This window comes from Adiantum capillus-veneris, chromosome 21, assembly GCF_014529385.1.
Source record: "Adiantum capillus-veneris isolate H3 chromosome 21, ASM1452938v2, whole genome shotgun sequence".
NCBI classification, from domain to species: Eukaryota; Viridiplantae; Streptophyta; class Polypodiopsida; order Polypodiales; family Pteridaceae; genus Adiantum; species Adiantum capillus-veneris.
Window position 1 is genome coordinate 78926568 of NC_140951.1, and position 18540 is coordinate 78945107.

Genomic DNA, 18540 nt, shown 5'->3' on the forward strand with positions numbered 1-18540 from the left:
TCTTAACCTATGACAAACTGCAAATGAAGGCCTCTCCCAGCTTAAAAATCAGCGCCCATTTTTCTGTAGGAGGAAAGTTCACAAAAATGTGACACTTGGCGCATTTACAAGCTTTTTCCCGTTTCGGGTTCGCCGCTTAAAAATATCATGACCGGTTGCCCAGTTGACTTCGTGGCAGAGTTGTAAAATGTTCCCCTAGTCATACCGGAGGTAATGACGCGAACACATTTCACGGCCCAAAATAGCAGTTCCCTAAATTTTAGGAGCTTCCGTTGGGCTCCCACTGGTCTTCTGACCATCTATCCTCATTGGGACCGCATCCAAAAGTGCAATGTGGCCCAAATGTCGGATACTTTTTGTTGGTAGTCCCACCTTGACTTTAGGCCTTTATTGAGTTTACTTCCTAGTATCCACCAACTTGCTAAGTGCGACGGGGGGACCTATATGATCTTGCTCTGAGCCTAGACATCCTCTTATCATACGAATTCCAGTGCCGACCACTTCCCGTCTGCGGGTGAATCTACCGTTCACATTGGCCATACAATGTCCGACCGTTTGCTACTTCAAAAAGAGGGTCTCAAAACAAATAAAATAAACCCCATTGGAAAGAAACCAAAAACCAAGGTTAGCAGTTGCCACATCTCTGTGACATGGTTAATAACTGCCACGTCCTCGTGACATACCCCCCTCTTGAAATCGCAAACGTCCTCGATTGCATACCATAAATACACGCCACTGAGGATCTTGTGCTATCAACACTCTTGTATCATCGCATGTATCCGCAAGAAAGGTCGTAACATACATAGATACAAATGACTTAATGAGGCCTTCATACTTTTGCCATTTCCATCTATGGCACTGAATTCATATGTACATTTGATGTACTAGCTCTATCATTACCCCTCCTTTGCACACGTTGGGTTGGGGCATAAGTAGGCTGTAAGGCTTCAAGGTAAAGCTGCAATACATTTGGTGACTTTGACAGTTCATGCTCTTCCATCCACTTTGCATCCATAGGTGGATAGTTCTTGAACTTCACCAAATAGCGTCTTGCAACTTGTCCTTTAACTTTTCTGTCCTTATGTGCCAAAACTTGCTCAGGTACCAGGATCTCATCAAGTTCCTCAACTTCTGGCTGATCGTCATCTGGCATATCTTCTGGCACATCACCCACGAAGGGTCCTAGAAGACTCACGTGAAACGCATTATGAATCTTCCATGCATCAGGCAATTTCAGCCTGTAAGCCACATCGCTGATCTTGTCAAGCACTTGAAAAGGCCCATAGTAACGCATGCTGAGCTTAGGAAACAGCCGTTCCTTGCCCTTCATCTTCTTTAATCTTGCCTTTTCGAACCTTAACAGAACCCAATCACCAAGTGATAGTAGCAATTCACGACGGTGACGATCAACAGCCTTTTTTTGCTTTGCCTGAGTCTTCTCCAAGGCAACTTTAATCTTCTTATACATCTCATCCATGTTCTCAACATATCGATCTGCCTCAAAGATCTTGTCCTTTGTATGCAAAATGGGAGGAACCTTTTTGCCGCCTTCGACAATCTCAAAAGGTGCTTTGCCAGTAGACGAATGCACCATATTATTGTACGCATACTCAAGCATAGGCAAATACTGTTCCCACTTGCCCTTATTATCTGACACATAGCATTTCAGCAGATCTAAGACAGTAGAATTAGCCTCTTCTGACTGTCCATCAGTTTGTGGATGAAACGAAGACGAAAACTTGAGCGTAGTGCCCATGTTCTCAAACAATCCTCTCCAGAACAAACTGGTCATGCGAGGATCACGATCACTGATAATCGATTGTGGCATACCATGGTACTTAAATACATTGTACATGAACAAGCGTGCCATCTGATCAGATTTTATCTTCTTCCTGACAGGGATAAAATGGGCCTGCTTGTTGAACTTGTAGATAATGGTCCATATACCATCACTCCCTGTTGGCGTCCTTGGAAGATCAAAGATAAAGTCCATAGCAATGCTTTCCCATGGCTTATCCGGAATCGGCAGTGGTTGTAACAACCATGGTGCCTTTTGCCTGTCAAACTTGACCTTTTGGCAAACTATGCATGCTCGCACAAAGGCATCCACATCTCTCCTCAAGGTAGGCCAATAGAAGAACGTCTCTACCGCTTTAACTGTTGCCTCAATGCCACGATGCCCTGCATACGGTGGGACATGACTCTCTTCCATGACCTTATGTCGCAGTGGCCTAGTGACACAAAGTCTGCCATGCATCATCATAAAACCATCTCTGAGGAGGTAGTGCTCGTGATGTTGCCCCTCTTGTAACTGTTCAAAGATCCTTGCAAAATCTTCATCAGCAGTATATTGTTCCTTCATGTCATCTAACTCATGATGATAAGAAATTGACACAGCTGAAATTTGTGGCTTTCTTGATAACGCATGAGCCACAACATTCTTCTTGCCTTCCACATGCATAATCTGGAAGTGGAACATGGAAAGAATGTTTGCCCATCGCATATGCTTTTCGGATAACTTTAACTGTGTCAAGAAGTATCGCAAGGTCCGATGATCTGTTTGGACAACAAAATCAGCACCTAAGAGGTAGTGCTTCCAACTAGAAAGCGCATGAATCACGGCCAAGAGCTCTTTCTCATAGACTTGCATAGTTCTCTCTGGCCCTTGAAAAATTCGGCTTTCATAAGCTACTACCCGTCCGTCTTGCATTAGCACTGCTCCGATGCTACTGCCACACTCGTCACACTGGACCACAAATGACTTCCCGAGATCTGGCAAAACAATAACTGGATCTGAAGTCAACTTTTCCTTTAAGAGACTAAAAGCTGAAATCTCTTTTTGGGTCCATCTGAAAGTGACCTCTTTCTTTTGCAATGCGTAAAGAGGCGATGCTATCTCTGCAAAATTTCTGATAAACCTTCTATAGTAGGAACACAATCCCAAGAAGCTTCTGACATCGTGCACAGTCTTCAAGTCTGGCCATGTCTTGAGAGCTTCGACCTTTGCGGGATCCATTCTAACACCATCCTTTGAGACTATGTGGCCCAGAAAGTGGATCTCTTCGAGGAAGAATTCACTTTTCTTAGGATTGACAAGTAACCTGTGACTGCGCAGCTCTTCGAACACAATGGTCAAGTGACGCCTATGCTCCTCTTCATTTTTCGAATACACTATCATGTCATCGAAGAACGTTCCAACAAACTGTTGATGCGAGCGGAAAATCCGGTCCATCATTCTGTTGAACGTGGCAGGAGCATTTGTTAGCCCAAACGGCATCACTAGAAACTCATAAAGACCAAATGTCGTTCTAAACGCAATCTTGTGCACATCCTCTGGCCTTATACGAATCTGATGGTACCTACTCTTAAGGTCTATCCTGCCGAAAATTGCAGCACCCTCTAAACGATCGAGAATATCATCAATACGAGGAATAAGAAACCTATTCTTGATGGTATTCTTATTCAACGCACGGTAATCAATACACATGCGCCATGAGCCATCCTTCTTCTGCACTAGGAGCACTGGGGAGCAAAAGGGTGAAGAGCTAGGCTGAATCAGCCCCTTCTCTAATAACTCCTCAACCTGGCCCATAATCTCTTTCTGTTGCGCCGCACTAACCCTGTAGGGAGGTCTATTTGGTGGGCTACACCCTGGCACCAAATCTATCCGATGGTCCTCAGGTCTCTCTGGCGGCAATTGCGACGATAATGAATCAGAAAAACAATCACTAAACTTTTGCAAAAATGCTGACCTTTCTTTATCTAACACAGATAAATTTGACTGATCACTATCTGAGACATCACGTGCAAAAATCAAGTACACAGAAAGATGATTCTTTATTACAGAAGTGATAGCAGAAGCAGATACAATAGGGACCGACTCTCCTTTAAGCTTTACATCCAAGACTCCATGCACTCGGAACATCCACGGGATCCCCAACAAGGCGTCACAACCTTCCAACGGCATGATGTAAAATTCTTCAGTGTCCACATACGACTGAATATGCAGACGCAGTTTTCCAATGATGGGAGTAACACACTTTGAGTGGCCAGGACATGCCAACCCTGCCTCTGCTGTGTACCCCATCTCTTCAGCTCTGATGCTGAGCTTCATAGCTAACTCTGGTGAGATAAAGTTGGCTTTGGCACCTGGATCAAAAAAGATGAGTGCCGTCTGATCCCTAACTTTACCCCATGCCCTGCATAACTCACTGGCATCTGTGTTGGGCCTGTCACCCACCATGTCTGGCACTAAACCTGCCGTGGGTTTAGGCTTCTTGCCTTTCTGGTCTTCTTTATCCTCTGAGTCAGCTGGCCTTTTCCTTTGTGGACAAGTGATAGAAAAGTGACCAGGTTGCTCGCATATAAAGCATTTGTTCTCAGCCATTAGGACCTTCTTTTCCTCGAGCGACTTGCGCACAAAAGGCTTTCTTTTCTGTTTCTTTGCCTGCGCTCCAGAAGTCCCGGCTGAATCCTTGTCTTTAGTGGCCTTTTCTGACCCCTGTGACGCATCAGGAGCCGTTTTCACAAAGGGCTTCTTCGTTGAATTTTTCTTTTGCTGCCCTCCTTTGTCACTGCTCGAAAATCCACTGTCCTCTCCTTTCAACAAGGCAAGACCAGTGTTCGCAACTTCCATAAGTTGAGTAAGGGTAGCCACTCTGTTCTTTGTAGAGTAATCGCGAAGCCCTTTAGGCAGCCCACAACAGTACTTCTCTATCTGCTCTGTCAATGGCACAAATCTGTAGGAGGTCACTGAGAGTAACGCTTTACAAAACCTCCTATTGTACTCCAGCAAGCTCTTGCACGAAGCTGAAGTAAGCTGGTGCCAATTTGTCAAGACGTCGTCTTCAAATTCATTTGATAGCCAAGCAGATGCAAACATTTGCTTGAAGTAAACCCAAGTGGCAGGTGCCTATCCTTGCATTAACAATGTCGTCCACCATGTAAGCGCATTGTCCTTTAAGAAAGTGGCAGCTTTCCTGACCTTCGAGGCCTCTGTAAAATTCCCTCCCGCATAAGCTGTACCAAACTGCTGGAGGAAAGTGAGGGCCTTTGTCTTATCCTCGAAACCACTGAAGGTACTGAACTTTACTGCTGCACCACCTTCTTTGTAAGCCTTCGGCTTCTCTAGTGCCCCCAAGTTGTCATACGGAATGGTCTGCAACATGGGCACTGTACTAGGCATGATCGGCATGTGTTGGCCATTCACATTTTGTGTCAGAGGTGCGATATCTGGCTGCTGTCCAGAAAAACCAGCCATGCCAAAATGACCCTGTGGCACCCCAAACTGGCCCTGGTTGCAGTGGAAACCTTGCTGCATGCCGATACTACCATACATGGGGTTTTGCATGATGCCTTGCATACCCCCGAACACTGTTCCTGGCATGTACGGCTGACTTCCAGGCGCATAACCAGCCATACTTTGGAACACTGATCCACCCCCGAAACTTCCAGGCGCATAACCTGCCATACTTTGGAACACTGATCCACCCCCGACATACCCAGGATGTACCGTGGGTGGTGGAAAAACTGAGTGCATAGCCTAGTATCCAACTTCCTGTCCATTCAAGACAGCATGCTGGCTCTGAAAGGTGGCGGGCTGAACTAGCATAACATGTGGAATAGGCGTTCTAGCCACCTGTTCAAGCACGGGAGGAACCTGCTTTGGAGCCCCCGACTCCGCAACATGCGAGTGTTCCCTTTCCTCCTGCGGCACATGAAGTACCTGGCTTGAGCATCAACAAGCTCCATACGCGGCGTAGGTTGCCTATTTTGTTGTTGCACTTGTGGCGCTTGCAAGAATTCCATAAACCTCGGATTCTGCACCAGCTGTGAAAAGACATTCACTGCGGCAACTAACTGAGTCTTGAACGCATCATCCTCAAGTTGCCCTGTCATAAAGCCCTGTACTACTGGACGGACATTCACGTTGACAGGAGGTACAGACTGACGTGGCCGTGAGCTCTCGCCAATCTCAAAAACCATAGGAATCTCCTGCTTGTCCTTTGAAGAGGAACCCTCTTCCATAATTCCCTTCCCCTTGTCGGCCATAGTGTAATCCCCGTGTTCCTGCACTGTGTGTCTTTACCCTGAACAATCCAGGCTCACTCTTTGAGGAAAAAGTGATTGATATCCCGGCAACGGAACCATGAAACCGGCCCATAGGGTGGTAGGCGTTGGCTTTCACCCGAAATTCTTTACTTTAGACTCACACACAGAGCACTTTACAAAGAGAACCTGCGACGGGAATTAACACTTGAATACACACGGCTCGGGAGCTAGAATGCTCCGAGCAGACACCGACAACCTGTAGGCCCCAAAATTGGCGCCCCTTTCGGTATTTCTTTATTCTTTAGGAGGGTAAATTACAAGGTAAGGTCCTGGGAATCCTTCACGTGTATCCACCTAGATACCATTTGATTTGGCCAAATTTCGGCAGCATAACAGCCCCAAAACTTGCGCAAAACCAATTCCCCTGCTAGAACTCACTTGCACTGGCTTATACCCTCTGATTCCTGCCCAAAAAGAGTAAATTCAGCACGCTGTATTTACTGGTTTTTGCCCTGTTTTCAGCCCCAAACAGTCCCCTAACTGTCCTCTGCCAGTGGGGCACGATTCCCAATGGTCTTGGCGTCCGTATGGCTGAAAAAAACAGTAAAATTACAGCGCATACACAACGCTGATTTTGCACCTGTATGGTGAGGTTATGACCCTCACCAGTGCCTGCTTTGGAGCAGCAGCTAGCTACCCCTGTTCCTGTTCAAGGAAGCTCTTGCCTCAGCACAAAAGCATGAACCCACACAACTGTACATCAGTCAAATGAGTAGCCCTCTTGTGGGGCATCACATAACTGCACGTAGGGGAGAGAGAGAGCAGTGTGAGTGTGCAGGGCATCACTCCTAGCACCACACTGTACATGAGAGGGAAAGGAAGCACTCCATAGCTCTTAACCTGTGATGACAAACTGCAAATGAAGGCCTCACCCAGCTTAAAAATCAGCGCCCATTTTTCTGTAGGAGGAAAGTTCACAAAAATGTGACACTTGGCGCATTTACAAGCTTTTTCCCGTTTCGGGTTCGCCGCTTAAAAATATCCTGACCGGTTGCCCAGTTGACTTCGCGGCAGAGTTGTAAAATGTTCCCCTAGTCATACCGGAGGTAATGACGCGAACACATTTCACGGCCCAAAATAGCAGTTCCCTAAATTTTAGGAGATGCTTCCGTTGGGCTCCCACTGGTCTTCTGACCATCTATCCTCATTGGGACCGCATCCAAAAGTGCAATGTGGCCCAAATGTCGGATACTTTTTGTTGGTAGTCCCACCTTGACTTTAGGCCTTTATTGAGTTCACTTCCTAGTATCCACCAACTTGCTAAGTGCGACGGGGGGACCTATATGATCTTGCTCTGAGCCTAGACATCCTCTTACCATACGAATTCCAGTGCCGACCACTTCCCGTCTGCGGGTGAATCTACCGTTCACATTGGCCATACAATGTCCGACCATTTGCTACTTCAAAAAGAGGGTCTCAAAACAAATAAAATAAACCCCATTGGAAAGAAACCAAAAACCAAGGTTAGCAGTTGCCACATCTCTGTGACATGGTTAATAACTGCCACGTCCTCGTGACACACCCCTTTCGGTATTTATTTTTATATAAATAATCGAGCAAATTACAAATTCCGCAAGCCCGCTCTGCTCAGTGCTCCCACAGAAATTTGAGAGAGAGTGCACCCTTGATTACAACTTTATAGGCCCATCGCCTTTCAAAAGTAGTACATGAAAAGCTTCTAGTTCTAAAAGAATCTCGTTTAGAAGCTGGCAGCGCAAATCGCGGAAATCCATATACAGTGCCACGTCAGCAACCAACGCGTTTTGCGGACGTCCGTACAACCTACCACGTCAACACTTTCCACGCGCTTTGTCTGTCTGGCACATTTTTACTGCTTTGTGTCCCTTGGGCCCCGAAGGAAAGGAACCATAAGTTGGAACAGCTTTAAAAATCATTATTATTTGCCTAGAATTGTCCGGGTGGTCATGCCACATCATTATTTTGTAAAATACCATAGAAACAGGGGACGGGGGGACGCGGCCCTTTTATGTGGGGACGGGACGGAGGACGCCGGGACGCAGACGGGGACCCGTTTTTGGGACGTGGGGACGTCCCACGTCCCTCACAGGTGACGGGACAGGGGACGGGTCCCGGGACGCGGGTCCCCAGTGACCAACACGGATGGGACGCAGGCAGGGGGCGGGGCTGTAGCTTTCAAAAGGTTTTTAAGCGCCCACTTTTGGGGGGGGGTTTCAAATTTCAAAAGCACCCTTTTGGGGGGGAATTCAAATTTCAAAATTCCACTTTTGGGTGGCCTTTCAAATTTCAAATTCAAAGTTCAAACCCCCATTTTGGGGGGAGCTCTTTCTACTTAAGAGCACCCACTTCCAAGCCTCAAGGCTCATAGCCTCATAGTATCTACTATCATACCCAAGCCTCAAGGCTCAAGGCCACTTCCTTGAAGACTTGAAGTTCCTCTCTCTCTCTCTGTCTCTCTCTCTCTCTCTCTCTCTCTCTCTCTCTCTCTCTCTCCCCCCCATCAATCTTTCTCCTACTCCTCTTTCCTTCTCTTCAACCCTTCTCTAATATCTATCATCAATGGCATCTCAAGATGGATTCCAAGCTTCTCTAAGCCCTCCTCCTTCTCCTTCCTCCGGCCCCGCTGCCCCTTCTCAACGCCCTTCCTCCGCCGACTTCACATGGACATGGTGGAGTGAGGTGATTGCTCCCATGTCCGGTGTTGGAGGTGGAAGCAAGCCGTGGAAGTGCCGCCGTTGTGGCTACGAGCGCAATGGTTCCGTGAGGAAGTTGCGCGCCCACTTCCTTCACGAAAAAGGACATCAAGTTCAATTTTGCCCGCAAACCGGCTCGGAAGAGGAGAAGCAAAAGCTCCTAAATCTTGAGAAGACTCTTGCGGATATAAAAGAAGCCAAGAAGAATCGTACCAAGCGCCGCACGGTGAATCCGAGGGAGATGGCCACGGCGGCTTTCATCTGAGCATTGGCATCCCCTTCTTCGGCATCATTTTGTGCATCAACTGGCACCGACGGTGACCGCCCACCTCCACTCTCTACCAACCCTTCATTGTCATCTGTCCCTCATTTTCGTCCACCCAAGCGGCAAGCAACTCTTGGAGATAGTTGGAAACCGGCCTTGAAAGAGGAGGTAGATGTCGACGTAGCAAGATTTTTCTACCACGACCATATTGCTTTCAATGCAGCGCGGTAAGCCAAGCTAAGCTTTAATCTTTAGTTTATACAATGTATATCACTCAAGTCTCATTTACACTTTTTTTTGACATAAAAGATCTCCATATTTTAAAGAAATGGCACGGAAGATCGGAGAGTTTGGACCCACATATGTCCCTCCCTCTTCGGAGAGCTTGCGCACCACTCTTCTTGACAGGGAGAAAGTCATGGTGGAGGCGGCATGTGCATCTACAAGGGCTTCATGGAAGAAGAATGGGGTATCCCTCATTGTGGATGGGTGGAGTGATACTTGTCGCCGCTCCATTCATGGCGTGGTGGCATATTCTCGGGGGGAGATGTATTTCATTGACTCCCATGATGCATCGGGGACCGGGAAGAGTGTGCAAGTACTTGCATCGGAGTGGGCGCTTACCATTGAGAAGGTGGGAAAGCATGATGTCATTGCCATCGTCACTGATGGAGAAAATAGCAATCGTGCCGCCGGAGCCATCATTGAATCCCTTTATCCACAAACCACAGTCACATATTGCATGGCTCATTGCCTCAACAATCTTCTCAAAGATATAGGCGCCTTGGAATGGATTTCCCCCGTCATTGAGCATGCGAATTCAATGGTGACTTTTGTCAATAATCATCAAAAGGTAACCATTAAGTGTTAACCAATCTAATTTCAATATGGAAGGCCAATTCTCGTTTTAAATGTTGAAACTTGATTTTTCTAAATAGGTGAGGGCTGAATTTTCAAAGAGGTCAAAGCTAGCTCTTCTCAAATACTCGGAGACTCGCTTCGCCTACAACTTTATTATGCTTCATCGCTTGAGTTCATGTAGTGGGGCATTGAGGGGACTCTTCATTAGTGATGAGTTCTTGGCAATGCGCGAGTCAAAAAGTGTCAACGGAGTGGCATGCCGAGCACGGGCCGACATGCCGGAATGGTGGGAGGAAGTAAAGACAATCTCCAAAATGGTGAAGCCTATCATCCACCTCTTGCGGGTGTTGGATTCCATGAAGCCTTGCATCGGCAAGATATATGAGGCCATGGACACCATGATTGACTCTCTTGAAAAACTTGTGACCGACCCCGATAGGTATTCACGTCGCACGAGTCACTTTTAAGTTTTCCCTATGCTTTACAAGTTTACTCGCTTGAGTTTTAACTTTGTTTTGAATCTTCATAACATAGGTACGAGGAGAGCCAAGAATTGTGTGTGTCAAGGTGGAATGCCTACCATTCTCCTCTTCATGCAGCCGCTTATGTAGTGGATCCACAATTCCAACAAGGGAACCAATGGAAGGACAAAGAGGTGATGAATGGTTGGCAAACCATCCTTGCCCGCCTTGTGCCCGACCCAAAGGAAAGGACCGAGATTCGGAGGCAAATCAATGTCTACAGGAATGGAAAGGGAGAAATTTGTCACATGCTCGATGCACAAGCATCTCGCTTTGAGATGGGGAGTGCTCTTTGGTGGGAGGAGTTTGGGGCGGGATTGGGCGGTTTACAGGATTTGGCTATTCGCATTCTTAGCCAAGCATGCACTACGAGTTTCTTGGAGCAACTTTGGAGTGTGTATGCTCATGTAGCCTCAAAGAAGAGGAATCGTCTTGATGTACAGAGAGCCAATGATCTCATATATGTCTCATCAAATTTGAAGATGCTTTCCAAGTCAGATCAAAGTGATGATTTCGCGGAGTGGGCACTTGCTGAGATGATCCTATCCCAGAGACACAGATAGATGCAGAGATGCCAGAGGCAGAGATTGAGACAACACCACTTGAGGATGATTTTTTGGATCAAATGGACTATGCAGAGCCAGTTGACATTCAGTTGGCACCATGGGCCAACATGTAGAGTCTAGAGTCTAGACCTCTTGAGTCTCGAGCCCTTCCCATTTTGACTCTCATTTATGCTAAACTCTACTTATCCACTCTTCACTTGTACATCGTTATGTTTTGCCCCTTGGCGAGGATGATTGATGCTTGATCACCATACCAATGGTGTACTGTGTCGCATACGCCGTACGCCCTTTGTTATATTTTGGTGTTATGTAATATGAATGCAAAAACCACTTTTTCTTTGCAATCTTGTGCTCTTAAGTGTTCACTATTGTCTCAGTATTAAATTTGCAAAGAATTAGTGTTTTTGAAAGCGCGTCCCCTGTCGCGTCCCCCGTCCCCTGTTTTGCCACGTCCCCGTCCCCGGGACCCGCCACGTCCCCATGTGACTATGTAAAATACCCCCCTCTTGAAAGAATTGTAATCCCCCTCGATTACACCTGCAAAACACAAGCCAAAAACTAGTTTAGTAGACACTAACTCTAACAACCGATGCACTAGACGACACAAATCCAACACTTGCACAAAGACGACAGTCACTGAACATCCACATCACATTCAAATCAAATCACATAAAGTTCATCGAGATCTAGGACCATGATCTCTCGGCACCGTGTTTAGCAATCACATCTAGATCCACACCAGATCTCACTGATGTCGGATTGATTAATTCTTATTGCTATCATGTCCATCTCATATGGAATCTCAAGACCGAAATGCTACAGTCTATTCGTCTTTCAAACATGCACTCAGACACGACTCACATGAGAGAGCACACATAAATCGGATTCATTTTGGGAATTCTCATGTCGAAGTACTTCTTTCATAAAGTCATACAGTAGAATGCAGTCAGCACGTCAGTATCCCTGAAATCCAAAAGGAAATCAATGACTTTATTCCATCTGGGTAACCTGTGACAAAGGAGCGGAGTGATTCCCCTCTTGTGCCGTCCCGTCTGCACCAGATTCAACCCTACTGATCTGCGGGATCTATAGTCGAAGCTAGACCGAAAGCCTCAAGGTAAAGTTCCACTATCTGAGGAGTATTTTCTAGGTCCTCCTTCATCCAATGCCGGATAGTTCTTGAATTTCACTAAGAACCGCCATATCACTTTACCTTTGACTTTCCTTTCCTTGGGAGCCAGTATCTGTTCGGGAACGAGTCTGGTGATCTCTGTCTGTGTGAGAGACAGGGAGGTTGCATCCAGGGAGTATTGAAACGGAGGTAATCTATCCATGCTGAAACCATGTGACTGAAACCATGTTGTCATCTGTCCATACCAACATGCTGTATCGCCTTGTAGCTCTAGTTGTCGAGATGACTCCAGGGCAAGCCGAGCATGTCTGTCCCTGGGGAAATCCCATAAACTGTGTATAAAGGATATTGATCTAGTCAATGCCTCAACCACATGGGGTGGGGGGGGGGGGGGGGGGGGGGGGCGGCTAGCTTGGCTCGGATAATCTCATGCGGCACTGAGGCCTTAGCCCGAATCATTTGAGCGGTCATAGAGACCAAAGATCTCCCATGATGGTCTACTGAGAGTCCCCATGCCTGAACTCCGTAGAGCATAGCTGAAGTCAGTAGAGTGTCAAAAAGCAAGAGCTTTGTTCGCGGTTCCTGAAACTGAACCTGCGAACACATCCTCTCCAGTCCTCCCAAGGCTGCATAGGCTCTCGTCAGTCTAGTCTCTGACGCTCTCCTCAGTGAAAACACTGGTCCACCGAAAACTACCCCAAGATAGGTATATGCATCTGTGTACTCCATAGTCTCCTGGCCATACGTAAATGTGGGTGCTAACCTCTTGACCCACTGTGGTGTGGTGTTGAACATCATAGCCTTGGTTTTACCAAGGTTGACACACAATCCACTGTCACGAGCAAATATGTGCAAAGCATCTAAATGACGTTGCATCCCCTCTGGAGAGTCAGAAATCAACTCAATATCATCAGCATATAGTAACAACGGAATCCATGTCCCTACTAGCTGAGCCCCTCTGTCTCCTTGACGCTCTACATAGTCTGAAAACTCATCCACATACATCCCAAAAAGAGTCGGAGATAGGGGACATTCTTGCTTCACTCCAATATGGAGTGGACCATGTCAGACATTCCCTCGGTAGTGCGTACCCACCCCATCACTGTCCTGTATAAAGCCAAAATACCCCGTATCAGCTTTATAGACACACCCATGTCCTATGGTCTACGTACAAGTCTGGCTCTCAACACTGTGTCAAAAGCTTTGCGGATATCCACAAAGCTACAATAGATCCTCTTGCCATGGTGTCTACCCTCCTCAATAATAGCTCTGAGTGTCCATGAGAGAGAGAGAGAGAGAGAGAGAGAGAGAGAGAGAGAGAGAGAGAGAGAGTCCACGCAACAGACGTGGAGTGGTGGAGTTCCACCCCTAGACGGCACTCGCCCCAACACCTGGCGCTCCTTTCGGTATTTCTTTATTATTACTTCAACAAGGTACAAGTCTAGGACTCTGCTCTGCTTCTCCACGTGGTAGAATGCCAGAGAGAGAGAGCCCAACATACAAAGGCCCTTGGCCTACCAAAAGCATCCAAGCATCAAGTCTAAAAGCAACTGGATCCAAAAGCTAGCGCCCAACTAGGCTGTCCCTACACGCTGCAACGTCATATGTATCTCCGCAATTTGCTCGAGTCCATATAGCATGCCACATCATCACTTCCTTATGCAATTTTGCATGTGAGAGGGTCCTTTATTTTTAGGGTTTTTAGGGTTTTTAGGGTTTTTAGGCTCCTCGGCCGGTGCCTCTTAAGTTGGGCAAGATTAGGATTTGAATCCTAACCCATTTTGGGGTTTTAGGCCACTCGATTGATCTTCATAAGTTGGTAGATCTTCTGCTTCTTCTAGGTTTTAAGCCCCTCGACCGGGATCTGCAAAACTCAATCAAGTTAATGCAAAACTGTAAGGTGCAACGGAACTGAATGTTGAACTTTGCTCAAGATAAGTGCTCCGAACTGTGCTCAAGGGTTCCTTTTACTTACGGAAGGGAGAGCCGTCCGTTTGAGATAGAGAGAGAAGAATACGACACCAGAATGTTGTCAAACCCTCCTCCGAAGGCTCCAAACTCTATGGCGAGAGCGGTCTACTATTGATTGCATAAATCTCTATAATGCTTTGGACTTGCCAACGATGTCGACGACGATGAGACGAGCTGAAATCTGCAAATCTTTATTTGCTGAATTCTGACTCTATGTCAGTGACGACGGTGATGACGACGAGACGACGACGACGCGCTGAAAACGCAGATGCTGAAATCTGTGTTTTTTGGGCTGAATGTGCAAACTTGGGCTGATCTAACCGTGCGGCGAGGATCTGCTGCGGGAAGGTGAGATCTGCTAGGTTTAGGACTTGCGGTACGGTGGCTAACTGTTGGAAACTGAAAACACTAATGCATATGCTGAATCCGTCGCGGAGGAACTGCAAAACGTTGGATTGTCTGCTGCTCCACAAACTCTAGGGCTGAATCTGTGCCTGATGCGAAAACGCTAGTGATCTGCTGTGTCCTGTTGTCGCCACAGGTTGCTGCAAATGCAAAACGCTGGGCTGATCTGCAAAGCTGAAAACACTGGCTTGTTCTTTGGCTGAAAAACGCTAGGTGATCATGCTGGGGGGGTCTTGCTAAGAAGGTGCACTGCCGAATGTTTGGTCCCTGCTGCCTCTTCTGCTAGAAAGTGCCAACGCTAGGGTTTCTTATATACATGATTGTCAAAATTGCCTTACCCAGTTTCCCAACAGAAGTCACTTATTAATAATAAGTGAAAAATGGCTAAAATAGGGAAAATAGGTCTATGCACTGTAAAAATGCTCCTGATGGGTTCTGACTAAAATCTGATAGTCATGTTGTTTGCACCAGAGGATATGCATCTACTCTAAGTGTTTGGACATGCACGGTCTGCGAATAGACTCATGAAAGTGCCAGAACACTTCCTAGGCTAACTGAATTGAACTGAACCCGTGTCATGAAGTAGCTTGTCCACGTACACATAGGGTTAGATGTGCACGTGACAAAAACCCGTCATTCCAATAATCCACTAGTGTTTCTCATGCAGCATAGAAGATCTCCGCTGCAAGTACAAGACATAAAGAGAAAAGAATATGGCAACATAGAGGATTTTGGCTCTAACAACGAGATTGGCATGGACCACCTTTCTAAGGAGAGAATCTATGACTGGCCAAAAAACGCAGTGATCAAATGCATCTATGACCTCAACCAACAAACCCTAACCATAAAACCAGTCACATCATGCAAAATCAAAACTGGCCCAGTAGTCGGCTTTTGCTTCAGTCTCTCGGAATGCTACAATCTATGGAGGTTCCCGAGTAAATGGTACCCCTTTCTGAGTCAAGGCATGCAACTATCACAAAAGTGATGACGTGGCAGCTCTAACCAAACGATAAGTGAGAAGAACGCAAGCGATCGTGTAACAAACTTGGACACTCCAAGTCAAGAATCTACCGCGACACGACGAGAATTCACTTCAAAACAGTTCACAATTTGATTCTACACCGCCCGACGGAGTTCCATGCCAAGAGGTATTGGCCCCAAAGACTGGTGCCCCTTTCGGTATTCCTTTTTGTATTAAAATCTGTGCTCAAAGTACAAGGAGTGAATTGGGTCTCACTCTCAGACTCTGCGTCCAGATGCTCTGAGAAGTGGGAGCCCAAACCACACTTATAAAGAGTTACAAGGGATGCCAAAAGCAGAGCCCCAAAAGCTGCTAGTTTAATAGCATTCAAAATTAAAGCAACTTGCTCCCAAAAGCTGCCCAATAATTTGCGTAGATTTTCAGCCCTGATTTGCGTAGGCAAAAGCGTCTGTACAGTTGCCGTAAAACACGGACTTCCGTACAGCCAGTGCCACGTCGGAACTCCGTAATTTCCGCCGGGTTTTGCGGGCTTGCCACGTCTGCATTTCAGCGTAAATTCAGGGACCAGCCAGCCAGGGAGAGGGTGTGTGTGTGCTTTGCTCTGCTGCTCCCCATGTCCAGGGCCATGCCTGACACATCACCTGGGGTGTGTGTGTAGTTTCTCCTGCCCAAATGGCTGCCACGTCACTGATTTGTGACATACCCCCCTCTTGAAAGCATTGTAATCGCCCTCGATTTCGCCTGCAAAACAGACAAAGGCCATAAACTGTCTTAGCAAACACTGACTGTTAGTACCGACGCACTAGGAACACACATCTAGCACATGTACCAATCGATAGTCACATCATAGGACAACACTTGACATCACAGGACATCACATGACAAATCACATTCAAAAAATCATTTGGATCTCAAACCATGATCAATCGGCAATGTATTTAGCAATCGCATCTAGATCCACTCGAGACCTCATAGATGCCCGATTAACTAATCCTTATTGCAATCATGTCTATCGAGATCGTTCAGACCGAAATGTTGCAGTCATTTCATCTATCAGTTTGTGCACTTAAACAAGTCAAGAACAAATCAGTATCATATTATCGGGAATTCCAGTTCATAAAGTCATACAGCAGAATACTGTCAACTCACAGTATCCCTGAAACTCAAAAGAGACATCAGTGACTTTAATATCAAAAATCGAGGCAATCTGTTGACAAAGGAGCGGAGCGACTCCCCACTTGTGCATACCCGCTGCACCAGATTCCGCCCAAGCTGAGTTCGGGGTTCCATTTAGAATAGACTATGCTAATCCAAATGCTTCAAGGTAAAGATTCACAATCTGAGGAGTATCTGCTAGGTCCTCCTCCTCCATTCACTTCGCATCCAATGCGGAGTAGGTCTTGAATTTAACCAAGAACCGTCTTATCACTTTACCTTCCATCTTTCTGTGCCAATATCTGTTCTGGAACGACAATACGCCAGGATCTGATTCAGCTAGATACTAGGAGCACATGGGTACAGTCGACATAGGAGTTGGGCACGAAGATGGCCTTCTACAGAGAGCATCTTCTCCAACTCACGGAGGACGGTTTTGTGACTAGGCCTTCATACATGGATACGCACTTATCTCTTGGGATACGATGCGATATTGGGCAGATACACACATCCTCACATCAGCTCTAGATCGAGACTGACGGATTTTGAGGTGTACCAGCAGGGGCCAGGTTATGTCACCTATGTCTCTTCGAGCCAGAGACAGAATTGCACTACACATGCCATTGCCCGACGTACTATGAGATACGAGGCCGCTTCTAGTGTCTGTTCAGAGAGGGTTTCAGACCACATCAGAGATGTCTCGGATTGTTCCTGCTAGAGGTGTGCAGACTTAGGGAGAGCTTGCTGAGGACATCAAGGAAGAGATAGTCTCAGAGACCAATCACAGATTTCTTTACACCAGCCAGGGGAGAGTGTAACAGACTTGGACACTCCAAGTCAAGAATCAACCGCGACAGCACCAAATAACCACTTCAAAACAATTCACAGATCACAATAGATTTGCACTGGCCCGGCGGAGTTCCGTGCCTAGAGATATTGGCCCCAAAGACTGGCGCCCCTTTCGGTATTTCTTTTTATATTAATCAGATCAAAGTACAAGAGAGTGGTTAAGGTTTCACTCTCAGACTCTGCGTCCAGATGCTCTGAGAAGTGAGGCCCTCACCACTAATTTAAAGGTTACAAGGGATGCCCAAAACCAGAGCCCCAAAAGCTTCAAATCAAAAGCAATTGCTCTCTCTCTCTCTCTCTCTCTCTCTCTCGCACGCGCGATTTTCGAAAATTAGGGTTTTTGGCAAAAATTAGGGTTTGCAGGAATTTTAGGGTTTCTGGCAGAAATTAGGGTTTCTGCTGTCCGTAGCCACGTCATCACTTTGTGACATACCCCCCTCTTGAAAGCATTGTAATCGACCACGATTACACCTGCAAAACCGACAAAAGCCATAAACCGTCTTAGCAGACACTGACTGTTAGTACCTACGTACTAGGAACGCACATCTAGCACATGTACAAAATCGACAGTCACATCACACGACATCACAGGACATCACCAGACATCACAGGACATCACATGACATTCAACATTCATTCGGATCTTAGACCATGATTTATCGGCAATGTAGCTAGCAATCACATCTAGGTTGAATCGGGACCTCATCGATGTCCGATTGACTAACCCCTATTGCAACCATGTCTATTCGAGATCAATCAGACCAAAATGCTGCAGTCATTTCGTCTATCAGTTCCTGCACTCACAAGAAGTCAAGAACAAATCAGTATCATTATCAGGAATTCCATTTCATAAAGTCATCCAGCAGAATACTGTCAGCTCTCAGTATCCCTGAAGCTCAAAGAGACATCAGTGACTTTAGTATCAAAATCGAGGCATGTGTTGACAAAGGAGCGGAGTAACTCCCCTCTTGTGCATCCCACTGCACCAGATCTTCGGCCAAGCTGAGTTTCTGGGTTCCGTTTGGAGTAGACTATGCTAAACGAAAA

General features: G+C 46.5%; 1 protein-coding gene and 1 pseudogene across 3 annotated transcripts in view; both read left to right on the forward strand.

Annotated features, from left to right (window-relative positions):
• LOC147431202 (craniofacial development-like protein) overlaps positions 1-18540 on the forward strand; it is a 109468-nt gene that overhangs the window by 62721 nt on the left and 28207 nt on the right. The window lies entirely within an intron of this gene.
• On the forward strand, positions 8650-11141 carry LOC147431204 (uncharacterized; annotated as a pseudogene).